Below are 10,391 nucleotides of genomic sequence, written 5' to 3'. Positions count from 1 at the left end.
GACACTATTGGCCCCTTGTTGGCCCAACAAAACTCAGCCAACAGTTATTTTGACACTATTGGCCCCTTGTTGGCCCAACGACTTTACACCAACTGTCATTTTGGTGTTATTGGCCTAATGTTGGCCCAACATTTTCTTACCAACTGTTATTTTTAAAGTAGTTTGCCCAACGATATTTGACTTACGTTATCCATTGGTTCAGTGTAAGATCTTGTGACTGAAACTACTGAACCAATTGTAACGGGGTGTCATGTGGCTAACAAAACCAATCCAGTAAAAGTTGATAATTTTATTATTGGCACCAGACGTATTCAATATAATGAAATAAACGCCCTACAAAACATAATAAATACAATTATAATTATCTGCCAATATCTGTATTAAAATTATAAATATAACATTCAACATATATAAACGCATTTACATAACACAATGCACAATAAAACAAAGTATTTATATTTCTCATTTTTTAAATCTGTATGAATTATCAAAAGAAAATAACTTTAACTTTACGAAAATGTTCTCGGAACTTTATCATTAAAAATACACCAAGTCGAATACGACCGTGAATATGACCAATAAGTACATACGATCGATATTACTGTTATCACGTAATACACATGAAAACTATTATATATAACTCTGCAAAAATATACCTCCTCGTGCAATTATAATTTGCACACATGTATCAAACTAAGTAAAATATAATTATCTTAGTATTCTCGACAAAAAGGTGTCGGTAATCACTGTATGTAAACAATGAATTATTTCTTCACGCTCATGTTAAACTGTATGTATTTATTTATCGTAAAACGGTCTAAATGCCAATCCTTCTTAATTTGTAAATACTTTTCAATGTAACAGAATAAAAATAAAACATAGAAAACATTTTCTACATTAACTTACACATTTCACCCGAAATATGGAGAAAATACGCTCACGCTAAAATATTATGTTTTTATAAAACATTAATATACACATACCAAAATTATGGATTTTAGGCTCACTGACCACTCACACTTGTGCGTCAAGGATGTGCATTCACTGTAAAAATAAGGAACATGCATGCAATAAAGTGTTAGTTTAACAATAATAGCGAATTCCGCATTACTAGAACTAATTTGACAAATGCGCGCTATATGAACTATATCAAACCGAAAAATACAGAAACCCGACGATAGAAATTATCCTACACATACCTGATATTTTCAACTATAACAACCACATGACTTTGGACAAATCTTCAATACAAAAGAACATCCAACCCCGTCAACTTTCAGCAGGGAACTAACTAGATAACTATCTACCCGTAAAACGAAAACAATAACCAAGCGTGCATGACTAGCGGGAAATCTACCCGGACTAAACTCATTTGCATAATAATGTAAAGGTAATTCACATTATATAAAGAGACCAGTTTCTATACAATAAATTCCAACACTTTAATTAAATGATTCAAACAATTTATTAAAAGATTTAACTGCTATCTTTTTATTATTTATTTTCTGACTTTTATTATTTTTATAGCAATGGTTTCAAAATAAATTATTTTGATTTTTTTAGTATCTTTTATTTCATAAAATAAAACACATATATAAAATTATATTCACAAACATCACAAGACCACTAAAAATGTCACTATTACACAATTTTATTCGAACTTTATTTGAATGATTCTATGTTATTGTAGAGAATATAGATTGTGTTTGAAGGGCATTGCGGACTTAGTAAAAAAAATCAAATAATAAAGTCTTCCCAAATAGGACTATTTTAAACCGTCTGTGCCACAGGCGCTTGGGTGTAGGATACAGATTTTTTTTTTTTATTATTATTAAAATATTAAATTTTCTATATTTATAATACATATCTATCACTTCTGTACATGTCTCACCTAGTTTCGAGTGATTTAAACGACCCAGAGAAAATACCCAATTTTACTATCCATACTAAGAAACAAAAAACAAAAAAAGGGGGGGACAATATTTCCAAATTTTGCAGTTCCCTTTCTAACATAAAATCAAAACTGTGTTTTTTTGAAAATTAAAAGATTATGACCACTAACAATCAAATTAGGGGCTTGATCTTGTTCTATGTTCATCATATCTGTTCGTTAACATATATAGTATTAGTTCGGAAGTCATCGTATCACTTTTTTATTTTCATACGTATGTTATATTAAAATTTTGTCTTTGGCAATTCATAGACCAAAACTTAAGTGAAAATTATTCAATTTTTACAATTTGAGTTAAAGTATTTTGAAGTTTAAATTTTATTTTATTTTCTAAAATTTCTCCTTACATAAGTTACATTATTTTTGGAATGTTAATTTTTGATAAAGAAGAATGACATACAACTTTAATATTTAGATTACGTAATTAAGACGGATAACAAAGAGACATGTAAGTGCTAAATTATTTACTTTGGATTATGTACCTTACATGTAAATTAAGGCTTTTGTTAAACAACCTTTTCCTATTACTCATGTGTGAAATTGTTTATAACACCTGTCACCCATGACTGGATTATTGACCAACCAGTGAAAATAGGTTGTGGTCAAGGGAGCTAAATTACAAGGTAATTTTTGATTGGTGAAAACAGGAGAAAGTTAAGAAATCAGTGATCATGTGACCACGCCCGCATGGAAACAATCTATGTTTTCAACGGTCACTTTGATTACTGATTTCAAATAATAAACATCAATATTTACTAGAACTTTCTCTTGTTTTACACCAGGTAAGTTGAAATATATTTTTTGTATTTTTTGTTTTATTTAAATTAAAGAGTTTAAATTACCGCCATTACCTTATATTTTTGGAAATGCTAACTAAAGTTAAAATTCATTTAAGAAATTCACTTAAATTATTTGTATATATTTTGTAAAGATTTTATTTGTTTCCATTGAGATTAATTATTTTTATGTTGGTTACGCTAAGGACGCGATGCTTTTTATTTATGTAAACAATTGGAAAACGTTTCAAGAATTTATTTAATTCAAATCTATTCTATGTTTAGAAACATTTAGTTAATTTTATAATAGTTATTTTTAAAAGTTTATTTAAAGTCCGGAAATATTTCATATTGTATCCGTAGTAACTTTTAAGTATTACAATGTCCAGGGGAGATAATTTGTAATTTTTATTTGCCGGGAGAAATGTCTTTTGTTGATAAAGCAATGATTATAGAGTTAGATCTAAAGCTAAATAACAAGGACATGAAACCTTATTTTCTACTTTATATTTCTGTAAGTTGTGTTTTATATTTTGTATATAGATTGCTTATTTAGTTCATAAATTAGGTTTTGGAAAGCGACACTTGTCCGCAAGATTTCAGTTTGTTTACAAAATAGTTTGAACATTTTGAATTGACTTTTGAACTTATATTTAAATTGAATTTAGTTAATTTTATTGTATAACACTCATACACGGAACTCGTGACAGAAGTACATGTTGTTGCTAAGCAACATGGGTATATTCTTTATTTTAATATTTTGTAAAAAGAGTAAATACTGTTTAGAAATTATGCAAAGTTATATTACATACCAATTTATTCAGAAATAAATTGTATTTGGTATTAGATTTTATGCGATTAAATATAGAAATAGTTTGGCAAAGATTTTATTAATTTTAAAGGTTTATTATTTCCATAGCAACAAGTTATTATACAAAACATTTTAAATTAAGCATTCTTTTTAGTTGAAATGATTCGGTTTATTTAACATATTGCATTATGCATTAACCTGTGCGTTAAGTTTTGTAAAGCGGTTTCACTTGATAAAATATAGTTTGGGCAAGTTTTATTTAATTAGTTAAAATTTGCATAGAGTTATGTCCATTAATTTAGTTCATTTGTGAAATTCTAAATTTATTATCAAGTGAGACTTGCTATTTTATTGTGTAAAATCTGTAGCACTTTGATTACTGATTTCAAATAATAAACATCAATATTTACTAGAACTTTCTCTTGTTTTACACCAGGCGCTAAAAGTCATCAGACACAGCACAGAAAGTCAGTACAACATTTGGTGGAGAGACCGAAAGATCCAAAGCTAGTCCCAAAACAAGAAAGAAGATAGAATCAGCAACGTACAAATGCCAGCACCACTGAATAGCTACCTTCTCAGAAGTCAAGATACAATAAGACCAGAAGCAAGAGTGCATCAACAAGCAACAGAGACAACAGCTTCAACGCCAACAGCCTCAACTTCAACATCAACAGTACCTGTCCTATTAACAGAAAACACATCAACCGTGACCACACCTACATCAACAGAATCAACAGCATCAACATCATCAGCAACATCAACAGTATCAACTGCATCAACAGCATCAACACCTGCAGTAGTCCAAGTAATAAGAGAAGTAAGTGTAAACATGCCTTCAGGAATCAACCTCAACAATTATGATGGGAAATCATCCGCATCACAATGGTGGGGATATTTTATACGTTGGACCCTCATTCAAAAAATGTGCGAACAACAACAATGTAATTCCTTCCCATTCTTTATGGCAGATGGTATTCCAAAACAATGGTTTGCAACACTTTCAGGAACTGTGCAAAATTTATTACAGCTATTAAAGGATGAATTTTTCAAACGTTTTGAAAAATCCCAAGGACTTTTTGATGTAAACATACTTCACTTAAAACAAGGTCAAAACGAACGAGTTGATGAGTTTATGGCTAGATTACAGGAAAAAACTATAGGACAGGACATTCCTGACAACATAAAAATAGGTATTGCTATTCAAGGTTTCAGAGGGGAGATAGGTAAAACAGTCCACAACACTTTCCCTAAACCAACTACTTTAGAACAGTTACGGGCAATCGCAGAAAATGCAGAAAAATCCGAACAACTTGTACCAGCATCGTCAATAACTGCTGATACGATTGCAGCAATACTGGAGGCCAAGATGCAGGAACCATTGGAGGAAATCAGAAGACTGCATACCTCGATTAACATGGCAAAACCAAACCAGCCCCAACAACAGAACAAACCCAGATACAACAAACCAAGACCAAATTATCGACAAGGACAGGGTTACCAACAACAACATGCTTTTGTACCGCAACAACAATACGTTCAACAACAGCCAGTGTATAATGGACAACAGTACAGCCAACCAATGCCAGCAGCAGTACAGAATCCATATCACCAGCAGCAACAACAACAAGATGATGGTTCATGTCAAAATTGTGGTATGTTTTGTGGTACTAATTGCCCAGCAAGAAATAAAGAGTGTTTTAATTGTCATAAGATAGGGCATTATGGTCGTAAATGCAGAGGTTCACAGAAATCTGGTCAAAACCCCCCTTTTCACCGCTAGGGATTCGCGCCTGTCCCTAGGCATTTGTCAAAGGATAGGCACAGAGGTAGAAATTCTTTTGCAGAGGTAAATTTGGTATTGCCTATGCAGAAAAATACTTCAATTATTGATATCAATGGCAGAAAAACACATGCATTGATTGATACTGGTGCAGAAATTACTTGCTGTAGTTTTGATTTTTATAGCAAGTTGGCCCTTTCTGATAAACTTTTGCAATCAGATATTCCATCAATTAAAGGTGTAAGTGGACATAGGTTACAAGTGCTAGGAAAAGTTAATTTACCAATTTCATTTAAAGGTGCTGTTTTTAATTATCATGTTTATGTTAGTTATAGATGGGCTACATCATTCTTTTATAGTAGGTTGGGATTTTTTACATGCAAACAAGATTAATATTGATTTTTCTAAAAGTGTATTACAGGTACCAGATAAAGAAAATGCAGATATACCTAAAGTATGTATGATACAGACGTCTAGTACTGGTCTTGCTAGAACGTATTACCCTGTCACTATTTCTCCATTTTGTGAAATGAATGTTGGTGTCAAAATTTCAAAAAGAAATTCAGGAGAAATAGTTCTTTTGGAACCAGTAAGTAATTTAGCGGATTCCAATCTTACGAGTGCTAAATGTTTGGTCAAAATTATTAAGAAAAGAGCGGTCATAAGATTGATGAATCCTACAAATCAGAAAATACACATTCCCGCAACAAAAGTGCTTGCTTCTGTATCAGACATCGATTCAAATTGTATTCATGATTTAGATAATAACATGCCATCTGTAGCTAGTTTACAGCAAACTAAGGAAGCCAAGGAACCTATTAATTTTGATTTCAGCACATCTGATTTGAATTCTGAGCAGAGACAGAAGATGCAGACATTTCTAGCTTCATATAGAGATATTTTTGCTACTAATTTATCTGAATTAGGTTTTACTAATAGGTACAAGCACAGAATTGAAACTTTTAGGGATTCCAGGCCAGTCAAAATGGGATTCTATAACCAGTCTCCTCATATGCATAAAGAAACAGAAAAGCATTTGGTAGAAATGAAGAAAAACAACATCATCAAAGAATCAACTAGTGAGTATCATTCACCTGTTATATTAGTGAAAAAGAAAACTGCACCGGGTCAGCCTCAGCAGTACAGATTTTGTGTGGACTTTAGAAAATTGAACCTTCAAACAAAAAATTCGTCCTTTCCAATTCCACGGCTAGAAAACGTATTTGACACGATTGGTGAGGTGCAGCCTCAAATTCTGAGTTGTCTCGACCTTCACAGTGGATTTTGGCAAGTCGAGATGGACGAGGAAACCAGACATAAATCAGCTTTTATTACTCGTAATGGTGTCTATGAATTTCTCAGAATGCCTTTTGGTCTTAAAAATGCTCCTATTAGTTTTCAACAGCTCATGTCTAATGTTTTACGTGGTCTTAATTGGCAATTTGTTTTAGTTTATGTGGATGATATTTTGGTATTTAGTAGGAGTTTTGAAGAGCATCTTTCGCATCTAGAACAAGTTTTCACTCGTCTTCGTGATGCAAATCTCACATTGAAACCAAGCAAATGTGTGTTTGCAGCAAAAGAGGTGAAATACTTAGGGCACATCATTTCAAAAGAAGGTATTAAGGTGGATCCTGAAAAGACAAAAGCTATTAGTACTTTTCCTGTCCCTACAAGACAAAAACAGGTCCGCTCATTTTTGGGAATGTGCAATTATTATCGACGCTTTGTTGATTCATATTCTAAGATTGCCACTCCTTTAAATGGGTTGTTAAAGAAGGAAAAAGAAAGAAGTTTTAAATGGAATAGGGAATGTCAAGTAGCTTTTGACAATTTAAAACAAGCTTTATTAACACCTCCTGTCCTGGCTTACCCTGACATGAATAAACCCTTTATGCTGACTTGTGATGCTTCAAATTCAGCTATTGGTTTTGTTCTAGGTCAATTAGACAGTCAGAGAAAAGAGCGTGTCATTGCTTTTGGTGGTAAAAGTTTATCCAAAACTGAACAGGTTTGGAATACAACTGAAAAAGAGTGTTATGCAGTAGTTCAAGGTGTAAAAACATTTAACACTTATCTTGCTACTGGCAAATTCACTATATATACTGATCACAAAGCATTGACATATCTTATGAACCAGAAGGCAAATACAGGTAAACTTACAAGATGGGCAATGGACTTGCAGCATTACAATTTTGAGATTAAGTATAAAAAAGGTTGTAACAATCAAGTAGCTGATGCTCTCAGTAGACGCTCATATCCTGAACAGCCTGACGATGAAAATGAAGTCGCAGCTGTAAAGGTATCTGAAGTGAATACTAGAACAGAAGCTAGTGGCAAAGATAAGACTTTTGAGAGTATCCAAGTGGAATTCTTTTATGATGATTACACTATGGTTGCTCCATTAGATCCCGTTATTGCCAGACCAGAATTGTCAAACCTTCCTGCTATTGCAAAGTTGCAACAAAATTGTCATGATTTTGGAAATATGTACAAATTTCTTACTCAGGGTATTCTTCCTGCAGACAATGATCAGAGTTCAAAAGTTCAAAAATCTGCTCAAGATTACTCTATCTGTAATAATGTTCTGTATAAATGGTTTCAGAAGAGAGTCAGAGTTGACAATGGTGAAAAGTGGATTAAACAATTATGTCTCCCTCAAGCTCTTAGAGAGGATGCTCTTTTAAGTTATCATGATAGTTTCGTAGGTGGTGCACATCTTGGGATCGAACGTGTTTATCATGCTTTGAGTCTTAAGTACTTTTGGCCTAAAATGCACCAAAGTATTGAAAACTACATTCGATCATGTGATCGCTGTCAGAGAATTAAAAGAGATACAAAGGGTAAGAAACCACCTCTTAATCCTCTGCCAGTTGACACAACCTTTGAAAGATGGCATATGGATTTTCTGAAACTCAGTAAAACTAACGAAGGTTATTCTTATGTGTTGCTTTTAGTAGATACTTTTTCTAAATGGAGTGAGGCCTTTCCTATGAAAACTCAAGAAGCTTCTGAGGTTGCAAAGGTTTTATTTCGTGAAATTATTAGTCGTTATGGTGCAATGAAGTGTCTAGTCACAGATCTTGGTAGAAATTTTGTATCGAATTTGGTGAATGCTTTGTGTGAAATGTTGAATATTACAAGGCATCATACAAGTTCCTACCATCCCCAGACAAATGGATTAGTGGAAAGGACCAATAGTACACTTATACAGGCAGTCAGAGCTTATAGTGATAAGGACCAGAACAATTGGCCAAATAAACTCCCCGGTATTTTAATGGCATTTAGAAATTCTCCATCTACTCAATCAACAGAGTATTCTCCCTTTTCAATGGTGTTCGGCAAGGAGATGAACTTACCTTTTGACGCATCTGTTTTGCCAAAAGACAATCTGTCAAAAGATGCAAAACACCATTTAGAAGAAATAATTTCAAACCTCAAAATTACCCAAGATTTGGCGGCTGAAAATATTAAGCTTAAACAAGCAAAAATGAAAGAACGATACGACAAAAATACCAAAATTCCAGAATTTAGGCTTAGAGATAAAGTTTTACTTAAAGAACATGTAGTCCCGGTCGGTCGTTCACCAAAATTAGTTGATAAATTTAATGGTCCTTATTACATAACTGACTGTGGGCCGAATTTCACATATAAATTAAGACGCTGCAGTGACCAGAAGGAACATAAATCTATGGTCAATGCGAGCAATCTTAGGCAATAGGTGGATCCCACTGATTTCCGTGATCCGCCACAAGCTCCAGAACGTCCAGTTCCAGATAATCCACCCGATGCGCAAAATAACCAACCTGCAGATAATGATCAAGATGATCAAATTGCAGACGATGAGAGTACAGATTCAGATACTAACAGTGAGAATGGAGATGAACCGAACAATGTTATTGATGATACGTTTCATGAAGTTGAGAAACTACTAAATAACAGGAAAACAAGAGGAATACAATATTTTCTTGTGAAATGGAAAGATGGTTCCAAACCGACATGGGAACCAAAACAGAATATAGGAGAGGGCTTGATACAAGAATATTTTACAAGGAAAACTAGGAGAGGAAGAAGGAGAAAACAGAAAAAATATTTTACGAGGCCATAGGTGAAAACAAATTACTGTACAAATTTCACTGGAATAACACAGATAAAGCTTTAATGGCGAATAACTCACTTACATTCAAATAATCTGGATTGAACACCAGTTTCGAATCTGCGCAGTGGACCATTCTTTATTTATTTTGACCCTTTGATTAACATTTTTTTCTAATTTCAGAAATTTGATAGGCAAATTATGATGTGAAGTCAAACCTAACAAAATGCATCAGTGTTTTGTTGTCAGTAGTGCTAGAGTACGGCCGTGCTCATTCGACTAATCATCTTCTTTTTTTTATTTTAGCAATTTAGTGTCCTGAGAAACTAGAATCCATTCCAATATTATAGTTATGTATGATGAAGTTAAGTGTTCAGTGAAATGTTACCGAGAGCCAAAGTGGAGGAGTTAATTATTGGAGTGTATTAATATTTAGTTTATTTCTTTTTGTAGGATTTAGAACACAGTTATATTAAACATATTTTTAGATTACATTATGTCATAGAGATTGCAGATCGTGAGATTGCAGATCATGCGCTTACAAGGAGTGAGCATATAAGAAATCATTCATTTTCATGTTTTATATTTGAATTTTATATTGTTATATTGTCTATTAATATGAAAATGTATTGGTACTTTGACTTTTCTGTTGCACTAAAGCACCTGGTTTACTTGATTTTTCATTATTGGAAAACTGCATCAGTACTATTTTTAAAACACACATATTTTAGTGTGAAGTGTTAATCTTCCTCCTCATATGCAAATTGGTACCGTAATACTTATTAAATGCATATTTGCAAACAAGCAATACCTCAGTGCCTCCCCGTTACAAGTGTATTAAATTACATAATTTTGGAAGTGTCTTATTGAATATCTGCAATTATGACCATACATATATGTATTTTTAATTTTTTAACTTAAGTATTTTATGGGCATTAGATCACAAAACTATATTCACATGATTGTGATATATA

The 10,391-nt window shown here is 32.8% G+C and overlaps 1 long non-coding RNA gene across 1 annotated transcript; it reads right to left on the bottom strand.

Moving 5' to 3' along the window:
- Positions 1-274: 274 nt before the first annotated feature.
- Positions 275-1,531, bottom strand: LOC143046753 (uncharacterized). The gene is made up of 3 exons (XR_012969279.1): positions 1,200-1,531; positions 984-1,044; positions 275-333 (listed from the first exon to the last, which is right to left on the bottom strand). It is a non-coding gene; the product is annotated as an uncharacterized LOC143046753 (long non-coding RNA).
- Between the last annotated feature and the right edge of the window lie 8,860 nt (positions 1,532-10,391).

Source organism: Mytilus galloprovincialis, chromosome 1 (genome assembly GCF_965363235.1).
Source record: "Mytilus galloprovincialis chromosome 1, xbMytGall1.hap1.1, whole genome shotgun sequence".
In the NCBI taxonomy this organism is placed as follows: domain Eukaryota; kingdom Metazoa; phylum Mollusca; class Bivalvia; order Mytilida; family Mytilidae; genus Mytilus; species Mytilus galloprovincialis.
Note: the sequence above shows the minus strand (reverse complement) of the source record. Positions and strands in the feature narration are given on the sequence as shown.